This window comes from Epinephelus fuscoguttatus, linkage group LG13 (assembly GCF_011397635.1).
Source record: "Epinephelus fuscoguttatus linkage group LG13, E.fuscoguttatus.final_Chr_v1".
Lineage (NCBI taxonomy): Eukaryota > Metazoa > Chordata > Actinopteri > Perciformes > Serranidae > Epinephelus > Epinephelus fuscoguttatus.
The window spans coordinates 21,271,094-21,286,541 of NC_064764.1; the positions used below are offsets into that span (position 1 = coordinate 21,271,094).

At 40.1% G+C, this 15,448-nt stretch overlaps 1 protein-coding gene and 2 long non-coding RNA genes across 6 annotated transcripts in view; 2 read left to right on the forward strand and 1 right to left on the reverse strand.

Annotated features, from left to right (window-relative positions):
• The window catches only part of grb14 (growth factor receptor-bound protein 14), a 79,197-nt gene that overhangs the window by 45,486 nt on the left and 18,263 nt on the right, over positions 1 to 15,448 (reverse strand). The window lies entirely within an intron of this gene.
• On the forward strand, positions 1,341 to 3,546 carry LOC125899594 (uncharacterized). Its single transcript, XR_007450737.1, has 3 exons — positions 1,341 to 1,443; positions 3,130 to 3,182; positions 3,302 to 3,546. It is a non-coding gene; the product is annotated as an uncharacterized LOC125899594 (long non-coding RNA).
• Positions 7,235 to 9,043, forward strand: LOC125899595 (uncharacterized). Its single transcript, XR_007450738.1, has 3 exons — positions 7,235 to 7,279; positions 8,503 to 8,550; positions 8,852 to 9,043. It is a non-coding gene; the product is annotated as an uncharacterized LOC125899595 (long non-coding RNA).

The following is a 15,448-nucleotide window of genomic DNA, read 5'->3' on the forward strand; positions in this document are numbered from 1 at the left end:
GTCATGAACGTCACCAGTTTCTTCAAATCTTTTTTTTATCCTCTCCACTTGACGTTTGGATACACTGAAGATGTCTGCCACCTCAGCAGCAGACTTGGTCTTCAGGCTCTTGATGATCAGCACTTTGGTCTGTGGTTGAATCTTTGGCATGTTGTCAGCGGTCAGGTTGCACTTCACATGAAGGTCTGGTGTGCTGGGGTTCTTTTTAGACACACCAGGGAATGTGTTAATTACAGTATTTGTCACAGGTGGAGCTCTAATCTGTGATTGGTTGAATCGTTTAAAGACACGACAAGACTTTTGTCCAAGCAAAATCTGACCTTTCTGTCCTAATTAAATGATAAAACTCAATGAATGACACTCAACTTTATTTTGGTATAATAAGCATAATCTAAAGGTCTTTGCCTTTCATATAAGCTATTTCTGAACCCAATTGATCAACTACAAGTCAGGTTATTATTTGTTGTTCCTACAACTAGGATAAGCGACAAGACTTTTGTCAGGGACTGTAGACCAGGAAAGTCCTGAAAGTATTGAGGTCTTATGTCAGGGTTCCCACGGTCATGGAAAACCTGGAAAAGTCATGGAATTTTGTTGTTGAGAGAAAGTGAGCCAGGCTCAGAAAAGGCAAGTTGTAGTTTGTGCCATCATAGTTAGTTTGCTTTATGTGTCACCTTCAATACAGTAGAATTGGTTTTGGTCTTTAGAATTTTATAGTACAAGTTCATTATTCCGGTCTTCCTTCTTCCCTGCTGACTATTAACTGACATTTCTGCCATACTCATGGCCAGTGTTGTAACACAGTGTTTGCAGAATGAAAATGAATTATTTTAGCTTAAAATAAACTCACATTTGTGCCTGTCATTGACTCAGTCACAGGAGGTGTGCAGCGGTCGTGATTTGATGACAGAGGTCAGGGCAGCTCCAACATTAAAGGATGACATTGTAAGTTGACAGTATTCTTGTAATATCATGATTTTACTTCTAGACATAATACTGTTTTGTTTGATCTTATGACTGTGCTCAGAAGTCTTCACACTTTTGAATGTTGTACACTACATGTACCTGCCACAGCACAGGACTGTCAGGACAAAGTGTCCTGTAAGGACAGTAGGAATTGGGTGTGTGTGTGTGGTTATGTCAGAATGTACTTAAGAGGACATTTTCCTAATCAGGCGTTCATGGTTTGTAGTGGGGGTGTGTATTAGGCCTTCATGCATTTCTTTATATAATGGGTGTCAGAAGTTGGTACTGCTCAGAAGTCTTCAGAAGTGTTTTTACCCTATGTTAAGGGTTTCCAACACTGATCATTACTGATATATACCTTATTGGTTCCTCAGTGCCACCATAGTGTTACCTGCTCACTTGTCAGCTGTTTGGACCATTGTGAAGATTGCACAGGACCTGTCTCCAGTCTAAAATGGCTTGGTCTCACATGCAAATGTTCGTATTCATGTCACTCAAACAGTTTTTGTTGTTGTTGTCTTTAGTGTAGCGCTGCACGATATGAGGAGAATCTGCAATGTACTGTAACACTGTTCAGTATTGCGATGACAATAAGGTTGTATATAAGCTCTACAGTTCCTATGTCGTTCTCTTTTAATAGGTATACTGCTAGACCCCAAAAATCGAATAGTCCATGCCCACTGAATAATGAAATAAATGATTTCAAACGTGTTTTTATTAAACTCCAACTCCATTTGACATGAATTCTCCTGTAAATCAGCATCATATCAGTTTGACCTGTCGCCTCAGCTACACAGGCTAAATAAACAGTGCTTGACTATAAGGTTCATATTTTATACAAGACAACAGCTTTCATTAAAGATCAGTCAGATACAGTCAGGGCTTCACATCTGATGTTATTTTAAGAATCCTCACATCCCACTGACCACAAGTCTTTGTGTTGCTAAATACTTCAATAATTAAACCGTCCAATATTAATATACAGTAGACTCTGTATAGTTTATGATGAATATATTCAGTCTCTGAAAACTAAACTTCACCATCAGTCACACAACATGTTTCTGTTCACAGAATAAACCTTCAGATCAGACAAATACAATCTTAATCTCTAAAATTCATCAAAAATTAAAAGTTTATCTAAAACGTCATCTTGTTGAGTTGACATCTGAACCAGTCAGCTGTTAGATCAGGTGAGAGCCAGGCGGTGCAGTCGGTGGAGAGCAACTGCAGCGCCTGGCTCTAAAAACTGCGCCCGAGGACTTTTGTAATACATCAGAGCAAGTCGGGATGAAGTTGGACACAAAACTAACGGCATGCATTGTGCGCCGATCGCCGGTGATCGAATCTGCACAGGCCTGGCTCATCTCGAACGAACCTAGTGTTTGGGTGCACACCTAGCTAAAAGCAAAGGTACTGTGGTGTCTGAACACCATGACAAAACACCAATCATACAAATCAAATGAGGAGTTGGATTTATTCATTTATTTCATTTGTGTTGATTGTGTCGTTGGTCTTAAATTTCATTTCAAGTGGCATTAAAAAGTCTTAAAAGTCTTAAATTTAACTTGCCTTAAGCTCTAGGAACCCTGTAAAGTATCTTAGCTTAAGAGAGCTCCTAAAGTGAAACAGTGTTAGGAGCAGGGAGGAGGAGGCTTCAGAGTTTCACAGAGGAGAAAATGGCAGAAATACAAAGAGGAAGGAGAAATATCCTCCAAATGTCCTCAGCATTATCGACTTGCGACAGTGCACGTCCATAAAACGTCTCTCCTGAATCCAAAATAATTCCAAGTAGCAAAAGTACTGTGCTTGTTCACAACAACTTCTTCATATTTTCCTTGCTCCTCTCTCCTACTTGTTCACCTCCAGCAAATGACACATGACCTGACAGGGTAGCTGAGGCTTCATCTAATTAGCCAAACGGTGTCTAGGGCTTCCCAAATGCTCACATGCTGAGTGTAAATGCATGGCACGAGTATTAACACTGATTTTTCATTCATCGCAGTTCAGGCGGTCTTTACGATCGCGTTTATCTTGCATGTTCATATCGCGATGGCGATGAAAATGCGATTTATCGTGCAGCCCTACTTTAGTGCAGTTTTTATGTTAAATTAAAACAAAAGCATTAGCACAACTTGCTAACTTTTCATTTCAATGTGCTTTTAGTGTGTTCAAGATCCTGGCACAAATCCTGCTTTTTCAAGAAGAATCAGTCGCTGGTATGTTCATTTTCCTTGGTTCCATTTTAAATTTGATTTTAAAGTGTTCTTGGTGTCGGATTGTGACTTACACAGTAGTAGATTTTTGGGGGTTAATATAAGCTCTTTTTTCTGCATAGGATGTTATACCCGATGAGATTGTTTCTGACTCTGCAAGTAGTGATGGCTGTTCCTCTGGTGATCTCTACATAGCTGACACTGCACCAAGGTCTGATGGATCCAACTCTGATGAAGATGTTGTAACTGACACTGAACTATTTAGTGATAGTGAGGATCTAAACCTACCACATCGCAAGAGTGGACCAGTTGACTCACTTTCTTCCCAGGAAAGGACAAAGACAGTCCTGCAACCTATATCCTGCATGGAACAGGAGGACAGGATGCTTCCAACTCTGGCAGAGTTGGCATTGATGATGACTTCATACCTGATAGTGAACCCTGTTCTGATGTTGATGATCCTACTACAAGTAATACCCAGACTCTTCCAAGAAGTACAACAGAGTCTTTTCTACTGAGACTGCAGCAGCACCACAAGTCTCTTCTTGCACATCAAAAAATTACTGCTATGTTTGCAAAACACCTCAGTCTAAAATATCTCGTCACCTTAAAAAGCATGAGAAAGTAGAGCCTGATATTGCTGAAGCATTCTCATTCCCTAAGAACTCAAAAGAGAGAAAGAGGTTACTTGAGAAGTTATGGAACAAAGGTAATTATGAACATAATCAAGAAGTAATGCGTAAACATGATGGACAATTGAAACTGAAAAGAAGACCAGGACCATCAAAAATCTCGGTGAATGCCAAAACGCATGTGCACTGTGCATATTGTAAAGGCCTGTTTATCCGTAAAGAGCTGTGGCGCCACTCGCATAGATGCCCGTCAAAGATGGTCTCAGAAACTGAAGCTATTTCTAAGACCAAAGCCTTAGTTCTGGCAGATATTGCAGAGTCAACATACAGCCAAGCAGTGTCCCCTGGAGTGTGGAAGATCCTTGGAAAGATGAGGGACGATGAGGTAGCATCTGTAGTCCGTAATGACTTCCTCATATTGCAACTGGGCCAGTCTCTCTACAACAAGCATGGGAATGATCCAACAAAATTTGAGTACATCAGAACAAAGGCTCGGGAAATGGGCAGACTGTTGTTAACCTTAAGGAAAAAATATTCTATATTTAGCTCAAGATGCTGTAAAACCAAACAATTTTTACAAAATCGTTGGAGCTGTCAGAGAAGTTGCTGGATATGATGAAGAGAAGCACTCCTATTGTACACCCAGTCTTGCCCTGAAATTGGGACACTCGCTGAAGAAGATTGGTGACATTATTCTCTGCAGGGCCATCGCAGCAGAGAATGAAAATTTGATTAAAGCAGCGGAACGATTTACACAACTCTGCACAAAAGAATGGGCAGGACAAGTCTCCCACACTGCACTGGCTACTTTGAGCAAGTCAAAGTACAATAAACCATCCACCATACCATTCACAGAGGATGTGCAGCTTTTGCACAAGCACCTGGAGGAAAAATCGGCTGCCGCCATTGCAGACCTGAAAGAGCATGAGTCTCCACAGGCGTATGCAGAAGTTGCTAGGGTGACACTTGCTCAGATCATCCTCTTTAACAGGCGTCGTGCAGGAGAAGTCTCAAAAATGTCACTTGAGTCATTCAAGAAAAGAGACCAGACTGAGCTCCATAGTGATGTAGCTGCTAGCCTGTCACCGTTTGAACAAAAGTTAGCCCAGCACTTCAGCAGGGTAGAAATTATCGGCAAAAGAGATAGGAAAGTTGCTGTTTTGTTAAACCCTGAGGCTGTCAGTGCAACAACACTTCTTGTAGAGAAAAGAGATGCATGTAATGTGCATAAGGATAATCCCTTCCTATTTGGACGACCACAGTGCCCCTCCATGAGCTACTACAGGGGACAGGACTGCATAAGAAAGTTTGCAAGTATGTGTGGTGCAAAGAATCCTGATAATCTGAGGTCTACATATCTTCGCAAGCACATTGCAACAGTGTCCCAAATACTCAACCTCAAGAACAATGAGCTGGACCAACTGGCCAACTTTTTGGGCCACGATATACGAGTCCACAGAGACTTTTATCGTCTGCCGGAGGCAACTATAGAAATGGCAAAAATCACAAAGCTTCTACTTGCAATGGAGAAAGGAACTCTTGCAAAATTCCAGGGAAAGTCTCTTGACGAGATTGAGCTTGAAGGTATGTGGTGGTAACAACACTCTTAATGGCTCTTCTCAAAAGAATAATATTTTACTACAGGATCAATTACAAACAAAGTAGTGAGACTAAAGAAATACAACAGTATTTTGGACATTTTTTAAATTGGGAAGATGTAAATTCAGACTTTTTAGAATATAAAAAGTAAATATGCCTCAATGTTTTGGTACATGATACAGAAACATGTCAGGTGTACAAACTTGCAGCAACAATTATTTTTATTTTTTGCATCAATCATTTCTTTAGGCATTGGACCCAGAGCTGGGTGATGGTGATGGTGATGGTGATGACGATGGCGATGGCGATGGTGACAACGATGACTACGATGGTGGTGTTGGTGACGATGCCGGTGGTGATGGCGGTGGTGATGACGATGGCGGTGGAGGCAGTGAAGGCAGTGGAGGCAGTAGAGATGACGGAGATGGAGTTGATGGGTCCGGACTAAGTGGTATGTACTGAATATCTTCCAGTATACATTCATGGTATATTTTGGAGTAAGGACCATATTCAGATTCCCTTATGTTGCTTTAATACTACCACAAAGTCAGCAAGGTACACAGTCAATAAATCAACAATGATAAGAGTCAAATCGTGGCATGGTTTCCGCATTTAAGCTATCAGTGTATGAATGTGGTGTGAATGGGTGAATGATAGACCAGTATTGTAAAGTGCTTTGAGTAGTTGATAAGACTAGAAAAGGGCTATATAAGTACAGTCCATTTACCATTGATCACTTAACTTCAATTGATGCTGAAGGCCTTTTTTGTATTCTTTCACCAGAAAATCAAGAAATGAAGAGCGCCTGAAGGTCACCAGCTCCTCTGGTAATGTGGGAAAGCCTTATGGAGGCTCCACCGGGCACGTCAGCGGCGTGTTTCGTCTGCGCAGCGCCACCCTGTTAATCAATTACAGTGGCTCCACTGGCAACAGGAGCGGCACAACAACCGCCGTCTGTCGCGCGACAACTCTCTATTTTACACGGCTCTTCTATTTTTGTCGCGCTATGCTCCCCTATGCGACCCTCCAGCAGATAAAAACTACATGAAATAGTGTGCTAAACGAGCAGAATGTGTTTTTAATTGAATAAACCATTTTCAGAGGTGATATATGATTTTTTTTTTTTTTTTCATGCATTTACTCATGTTTATCCGTGACATTGTGTAAATGTCCGTGGCGGACATTTGAAAGCGAGTAGATGACAAACAGTAGCCTACAGTAAACTTGTAGATAACTCAAATATATGTAATTACTTAGGTGGGAAATGCTTTAACATTTCATGCAGCCTCTCGGCTCGGCAAACGGTAAACAACCCCGTTGGCTTCTCTACGTGCCGCTTCCGTACGCGGTCAGTGGAGCCCAAATGAATACGCCGCGACGCTACGCTGACGTGACGCTTACGTTTGCAGCCGGTGGAGCCCGGCCGTTACATTGCCCTTGCTATATTGCAGGCAGCGTTACTGTGCTGTATGTATTCTAAAAGGGAGAAATCAGATTTAAGTTTTGCTTTTAAACTACCTTTAGCTCTCATAATGGGTGTAAATTATATAAAATGCTGTCAGGGGCCTGTACTACAAAGGGACTTTAATATACTTAGAATATGTTCAGTGTTATTTGTTAAATTTGCCTCTAATGTTCACTGTTCATATGGATCCAGATTGTAGTATTATAGTATAAGTTATTAATTGGATATATCATTACTTGTTACTTTGCAGTTAGAATGGAATCAAACTTAAGGAACATAAATATGTTGCTTGTAATGGATGTTAAAAAAGTTCAGAATGAAGAAGTTTACACTTTGACTTTTTTTTTCCTTAGAGAAAAGAAAAAGAATGGAATCTATCCAGGATGTGGCCAAGAGTTACAAAGGTACAGTTTTTATTTGTTTAAAGTTGTAGTAATGATTCAGAGGGTATTCTAGAAATCGGGTTTAGTGAACAGTCTTGAATTTGTTAACCTTATGATGAGGTAAACTGCATTTTCAGGACCATAGAGGGTGACGACTTAAGCTTTGGATCACTTACTATGTTTGGTGTCTTTCAGACCACATTAGCAACTTTTTTCTTCAAATAAGCGGCTTACAACATATCAAGTTACTTTTTGGACAGACCTTGCTTCGTCTCCTTGAAGGCAGCCTCTGGTATTTCTCAGTGAATGAGAGCTGATGTGGCCCTCTAACTGTTTGGTGAGACAGACCCAGACAGATACGTGAACATAATGACCAAACTCTGATTCGTTTTTACTCTAAATTAATTACCTTTACTATCTAAGTTTGATTTTATGCTATCAACATAGACAGTTAATAATAGTGAATTTATTCCAGTGCATGATCATTCCTCCAATTCCAGTACATGATCATCTCTATTTTGTAACAGATTTAACCACCTCACCTAGCTATGAGGCGGTGATTGGATTACATGCATTTCTATATTCTTCTTTTTTTTTTTTTTTTTTTTTAAATATTTGTTGGTTAGGTGGCCTTTATTACAGTGGAGAAAAATAGGAAATGCAGGGAAGAGAGTAGGGGAATGACATGAAGTAAATGGTCCGTCCGGTCAGGAATTGAATCGGGGACCTGCTCTTCAGAGCGCTAGCACCCATGTGGTACGCGACTTAACCACTCGACTACCGGTCACCCCCGCATTTCTGTATTCTAAAAGCTGTCACAGTTGACCATCAGCTGTGCCTGTTGACAATGCTGTAACTTTTCCCTTCAAACATTCCACAACAGCTAAGTCCAATCATGAATGCTTACTCTTGACAGAGTCATGTCATGTCCTCATAAAGTCAGTCCATATCAAAGTTAACACCAAAGCACTACTACCAAATCTTGATTGGATAGAAGTTTTTTTTTTTTTTTTTAATCTGGATGGGGGTGGGATTCATATTGAGTGCATGCATAGTGACGTGCAATTTCATCTAGTCCTTCAAAATTGTAGAGTTGTCTCTCTTCACATCTTCATATAATTTTAGGGATCAAGTTCAAGTTACAGCTTATGTTCAATAAATAGCATTGTTTCGTTTGGAAAATAAACTTCTCCACAAATGGTTTGTACTAGCTATTCTAACAAAATCATGTATTGGTTCTCCAGGGCAAAAGAAACTGTGTACAACCCAGAGTGTGGTAACCAGCTCCAAAGGTAGGACTCCATCCATCCTTGCAGCTACATTTGGGGACCAAAATTTCCCCAGCAGTACACTGCACACTGACTGATAAAACAACAACAACAACAACAAAAAGCGAATACTCGACTAAAGAAATCTCAGTCGACTACGGGATCTCCAACTATTGATTCGAATATTCGACTATCAGGGGACAATCCTAAACATTTGTAACCTACATTTCAGTGGCTCCGAAGTTATTTCAAGAAAATATAAATTAAATTGTAACAGTTATTGTCTTCCCTATCTTAACATATACAATTTTCTTTTGATTGACAGAGGTCAAATCGTCAAGAAGATGTGTGAAAAGGCCATGGAGCAAGGTTGAAGTCAGTGCTGTTATGAAACACTTCAAAATACATATCGCTAAAGGACACCTTGCATCAAAGTTGGAGTGTGAGCAGTGCAAGCGCGCTGAGCACCCTGTTTTGACAGACAGAACTATTCAAAACATTCGCGATTTTGTGAGGAACAGGGTGTTATGTTCAAACGAAATGGGGTGAAATAGCCTGAGGTTGTGGGTGGGTTTTTCCCCGCACTTTATTCTTGTGCAATGGACCTCCTGTCCCACTCAATTTTTGTTTACATCGTCAATGTTTTACAGTTTGCTCAGGGCAGTAATTGTTGCTTTAAGTTGCTCTGCACTTTATGTTAATATTACTTGGCACTTAAATTTGTTTTGTTAACAATGTCAGTTAAACATTTGTACAAGTTGTAAAAACTGTCTAAAACTAACACTGTTAGAGTGGGTAGTGAGGGGAAATAAAGAAAGACATTACCTTTTCAAGTTCAATGTGTTTTCAGTATGTTCAAAATTTGGTTATCGTAGAAACTTGTATATCGGCCATAACAGCAATGTTAATATTGGTTATCGGTGTCGGCCAGAATTTTCATATCGGTGTATATTAAGGCAGCCTTATACCTATTCTTTGTTCTACACTTTATTTTACTTGGCACTGTAATTTGTATGTTTTACTTGGCCCTTCAAAGGGGTAGTTCAAATTTTATGATGTTGGGTTTTGTGAGACCCTTATAACAGAAATATTTATTTAAAAAAAGCTGCTGAGTGTTACATTTTATTTGAGAAATGCCCATTTTATTCAATAAAATAAATTCCACTGATGAGGCAAAACATTGAGCACCATTGTGTAGGGTGCGGTGCTTACACCAGTGTAGTTCTTTACAGTCATTCTTGGTGTAGATGTCCCTTACAGGTTTAAAAAGATGTGAATTATGCCCATTAATACCAGTGTGTCTCATAACTGATTCAAGGATAATTTATCATCATTCTAGGACATGAGGGTGAGGGTACATGAAAAGAATGAAATTTAGTAGTCAAGGTCCCAAAAAAGCAGCAGACAATATAAAAATTAGATCAAAGTTGAACAGTAAAGATTAAGCAGAGGAAGACAATTGATTGAAAGTGCATTCGGTGCCAATAAATATTGTGATATATAAAATATGATGATGCACATCCTTCCTCCTGAGGAGGAGGTTGAACAGTCCATGGGTGGGATGAGAGGGTCCATCAGAATGCTGGCAGCTATGTTCCTACATCTGCTGATGTAAATGTCTGTCGCTGATGGGAGGCAGTTGATGGTGATCCTCTGTGCTGATATCACTACCTGCTGCAGAGCCTTTCTTTCTACAGCAGAGCAGTTTCCATACCACACAGTGGTGCATGATGTCAGGATGTTCTCCACTGCATATCTGTGAGAAAGTTGTCCAGCCTCTCTACTGATAGTCATGACTCACTTTGTGCTAGCTGTGGCTTATGACAGAAATTCAGTCAGGAATATTTTTTGCAGTGTCACTCATACACCTGGCCCAACATTATTGCCAGCATTGTGTTTAATAGTCAGATTCAATTATCCATATAAAATGCTCAATTGATTTAACCTTTCAAAATGCAGGTAGTTTACCTTTCTCAAAACTCTTGCAGTGAGGTACTTTTTCAGTGATGGATTGCCATATAACACTTGTGTGTGTAATTTAAACCAGTGTTGTCCTCATAATCAAGGGTTTTGCTCTGATTGTGTATGTGTGTGTGGGTAATGTACAGTTAAACCAGTGTTGTCCTCATAATCCAGGGTTTTGCTCTGATTGTGTATGTGTGTGTGTGGGTAATGTACAGTTAAACCAGTGTTGTCCTCATAATCCAGGTTTTTTTCTGATTGTGTGTGTGTGTGTGTGTGTGTGTCATGTACAGTTAAACCAGTGTTGTCCTCATAATTCAGGGTTTTGCTCTGATTGTGTTTGTGTGCGTGGGTCATGTACAGTTAAACCAGTGTTGTCCTCATAATCCAGCGTTTTGCTCTGATTGTGTATGTGTGTGTGGGTCATGTACAGTTAAACCAGTGTTGTCCTCATAATCAAGGGTTTTGCTCTGATTGTGTATGTGTGTGTGTGGGTCATGTACAGTTAAACCAGTGTTGTCCTCATAATCAAGGGTTTTGCTCTGATTGTGTGTGGGTGTGTGTGGGTCATGTACAGTTAAACCAGTGTTGTCCTCATAATCAAGGGTTTTGCTCTGATTGTGTGTGTGTGTGTGTGTGGGTCATGTACAGTTAAACCAGTGTTGTCCTCATAATCCAGGGTTTTGCTCTGATTGTGTGTGTGTGGATAATGTACAGTTAAACCAGTGTTGTCCTCATAATCAAGGGTTTTACTCTGATTGTGTGTGTGTGTGGGTAATGTCCCAACAAACAAGTGTGGGGTCAGGAAACGCCTTCTCCCGCCCCGTCCTCATAGTCCGTAAAATGTCAGGTTTTCATATCTTCAGATTCTTTGACAATAATTTAATTCTAAGTAGACAGAAACATTTCTAAATTTTTTTGGACCATTTTAATCTTTCTTGCATCTCTCTGGGACAAAGGGAAAGGTGGGTCCCCATAAACCATGACTGAGCTGGTATGGGAAAAGTGTCCTCATAATCCGCCCATACCTGTATGTGTGTGTGTGTGTGTGTGTGTGTGTGGACTCTCACCAACTGTTTTACAGTGCAGAGCTCAACTCCTGCAACAGCTGTCTCATGATAAACAGTGAAAGAATGCACTGCACACAACTGTACAATGAAACACCCATTTCATATTGAAAAACAACCACATAAAAGTGGGGGGGGTGCACATGTTCTAAATAGTGAGGGGATGTGTCATAACACAGCAACACAGAGACACACCACCCCTCCATCATGCTGTAGAGCTGCATGTCTGCAGTGGACCTTGGAAGCGTCGCAGTGGGTATCATAAGTGCAGCAAAAGCCTTTGAAATCATGGATGAAACCTGCTGCACTCCTCTACATTCCCAGTCACAAAGCATTCTTTACATTTTACTTCCTAAATACTAAATATTTAACACTGTGTTCCGAGAGTGAGAGTGCAAATTATGTTCATGTAAATGTACAGAAAAGATAGACAGATGGACTAAGTTCAGGGCATGAAGGAGTGTGGAGGGGCATGGAACGCATGATGTGACATCCTTGTGACAATATCTAAGACACAAACTTCCTAAGACTGGTTTCAGGAGGTGCTTTACCACCATGTTACTTCTGCTGGAGAGAGTGGACATCAGAGCTCCACAAGCAAAGCATTTCCCTGTGAATGTAAGTGCTGTCTCCATGGTTACTGTGATAGCATTATTTTTTTTTCTAACATTTGCATGATTATCACAAATTATTTGATGTCAAATAGTGGGTGTTTGGCCTAAGGCACCAGAATGGTGCTCACATGGTTTGCTATCAAAAGCTATTTAAAAGCGAGGCTTTTAAATATGAATCCTGCTCTGCAGACTGTTTTTGATTCACTAATTAACTCAGCAGATGCCTGAGTCACGCAGATATGTAAACGAGGTTGTTTCCAAACATAGAAAATATTTCATGCTGAATCACAATGATTTTATATACAACATCCAGGATTTTACATTTGATGTAATAGTGCAGCGGGATTAAAACATATAGTGAAAATGACAACTTCCAACAATGTGTTGAGAAATATGCATACATAATCCATGGTGCAAACTGTTTATAATAATATCACCAGACAGGTCTAATAATTGTAATTACAGAACTCAGGATGTAATTAGTTTTACTTCCACAAACAAATTATTGTATCATTATGCAAAAACTTTCACTCCGAGTAATTGAACACATTGAGTGGGAGGTACTGTTAATCATTGGTTTAAAGTTACTAATGAATGGCCAGACGAGGTAGCATGCTGTGTAAACGGCTGATGTCTTTATCAGCGAACACAGAGCTGCATTCATCGGCAAGTAACCCTGATCCAAATGTACACATGCTTTCACCTGGAAAGCATTCATGTCCGCCTACGTCATGTAGCTCAGCTTTTATGTTGCAACATGCAAAAATAAAGAATGTTACCTAGAGAGTTACTTCTCTGTGAGAGTGTTGTTCCTCAATTTAGAAGGGCAAAAGAGGAAATTGGCTTCTGTTGTTCAGCTTAAATAGAGTTTTTTGGTCAAATTTTGGTTGCAGTCGGGCCAAAATTAAACGTCACTTTTGAAAGACATGACCACGCAATTAACAAAGCAGTACTACAGAGGTCAACTTATGTAAGGGAGATATTCATTTTGATCTCATTCTGTACTTCCTGTGAGATATAAGCACCCGAGGGAGCACCCTGTTTGCTTAGGTTCACACTACCTAGGTGCTAGATAATGGTCTTTAATCTACAACCCAGATAAAATTTGCTGAATGGTTGAATTCATTAATTCAGGCAACTTGCAGCAGCAGTGACACTGTCAACATTAAATTATTTTCACACCTCCCACAAAATACAGTATTGTTGTTAGCTTAGTAAAAATTGGCAGAGCAAATAGACACAAATTTTAGCCTCCTCCAACTGGTAGACACAGTCTCATCTGTGGTCTAATGTGCAAAACTGGTTGGTGCAACAAAGTCTCCTGCTGCAGCTAGAAACTGCTGAAAAGCAGTTGTTCGTGCCCTCTTCGCAAATAATATCAATATTTAAGACTTAAAAAAAAATCTCCTAACTACACATGGCCCAATATTTCTTTTTTGAACATGAACGTAAAACCATGGACAAACTAGCAAAGTGTCTGGGGACAGCTGGGTGGGGAACAGGGAGTGCTAGGATGGCTGTGTGCCCACTGTGTTTGCATGATAGTAGTGTTACGAAGGGTGGACAATATGCAGGTTACAGACATGTCCAGCAAAACCCCTCCCAAAGAAAGAAGAGTTGGATCTCACAAAATCGTCCCTTGGCTCCCTTGCAATCAAGATGGCAGCATAGATAAAGACACAGGGATGTTTTTTTTTTTATCTCCTATTGTGCCTAATTTAGTGGATCATAACATATCCGGCATTGAATTAATCTGTAGATGCTCCAGTTCAAATGAGACCAAACTTTTCTATGGATGTCGGTTTTTGAGCCACGACAAAAGCCAAAATGTGGGCTGCAACAAAGTGGGTACAGCTTGTTTTTTGCCTAGCAATTAAAAGAAAATTCCTTTTGATACGTAATTTTGTTGATCACTTGTGGTCCCTACCGGCAGGTTAAGAGGAGTGAGGAATCAGCAGTCACTGACAGTATAAAACAGAGCAGCTAATTAAATATTTTTTTTCAAAAATTGTTAATCACCGCAAACCACAAGAGGTCCTTGAACATACAGTCATGAATGTGCATAAAAAATACTAGGATGATGGGTCCAGTAGTATGCCAGATTAGCTGCAGACAGACAGATACACACAAGCAAATACGCTATAATAAAAAATACCTTATATTTACAAATTACACAGCATGACTTGGATATATTGAGACATTTTAAAGTTGGAAAAATCAACCGCAGCGCCCCCTGGTGGACAAATAATTAAATGTTTCTAAATTAATGCAATCTTATCTTCAGCATTTTGTGATATGCATCAGTAGACATATACACTCGATAAATATGTGATAAGCTGATTAAATTAGACCAGTTTTGTCAGGTTTTGTCATTAAAAGTATGCAAAGCAAGTCACATTCAGCATACTTTGATGCCCTCCAGATGCTGATTTGCAGTAGTACAGTAAATCCAGACACTGACTGTGTAACACCACATATAGTCTTGTTGAAGATAAACTCCTCTATTAGACCTTCTTATCTCAAGGACAGGACAGTGTGAGCCATTTTGCCAATTAGACCGCTCTGGTTTAACCTTGAACTGCACTCCCACAGCTGCAGCTCTATCTTGGAGTGCTGGTGAGTAAGTGGCCTTCAGCCTCGTCTATCTAAGAAACCGCTGAGAAATTCTCCCCCCCCCCCCCCAGCTTCTCAATGTAACAACACTGCAAAGACTGACAGTCTCAACCTCACATGGGACTCTCTCTCTAATAGCTGAACCAGGTGCTATTTACACCTACAGTTAATGGCTAAGCTACTGGTGCTCCAGGTGCTGAAACAGAGCTGGACCAAGTGGAAATGAAAAGTAGCAGCCAGAATGCTATTTGCTTTAAAGAGCATTCAGAATTCATCAATGAGGAGAACAACAGCAGACAATTGTTATCAGGCTACACACATAAGCATGCTGAGAAGCTAGGAGCTACTTTGGCCAAATTTATATTCTGCTAAATTTTTGGGGGATGGATTTGCACAGCAGATTTGACTCAGATATAGGACAGGAAAGACATTTGAGTCGGCTTGATGAATATACAACATTTATCCTAATAAGAACACTGCAGCTGTGCTCCTTTATAATACCATATTCATAATAATACCTTTATAGTTCACAACAAGTGGCAACATTTGTCACACAGGTCCTCACTGTGTGACCAATGGTGGTTGGTGGTTTTCTTTCCCTGACTGTGATTTGATATACAAGTCAAAATCCCCATGTCAAAGTAAACGATAAGAGAGAGCCATCAT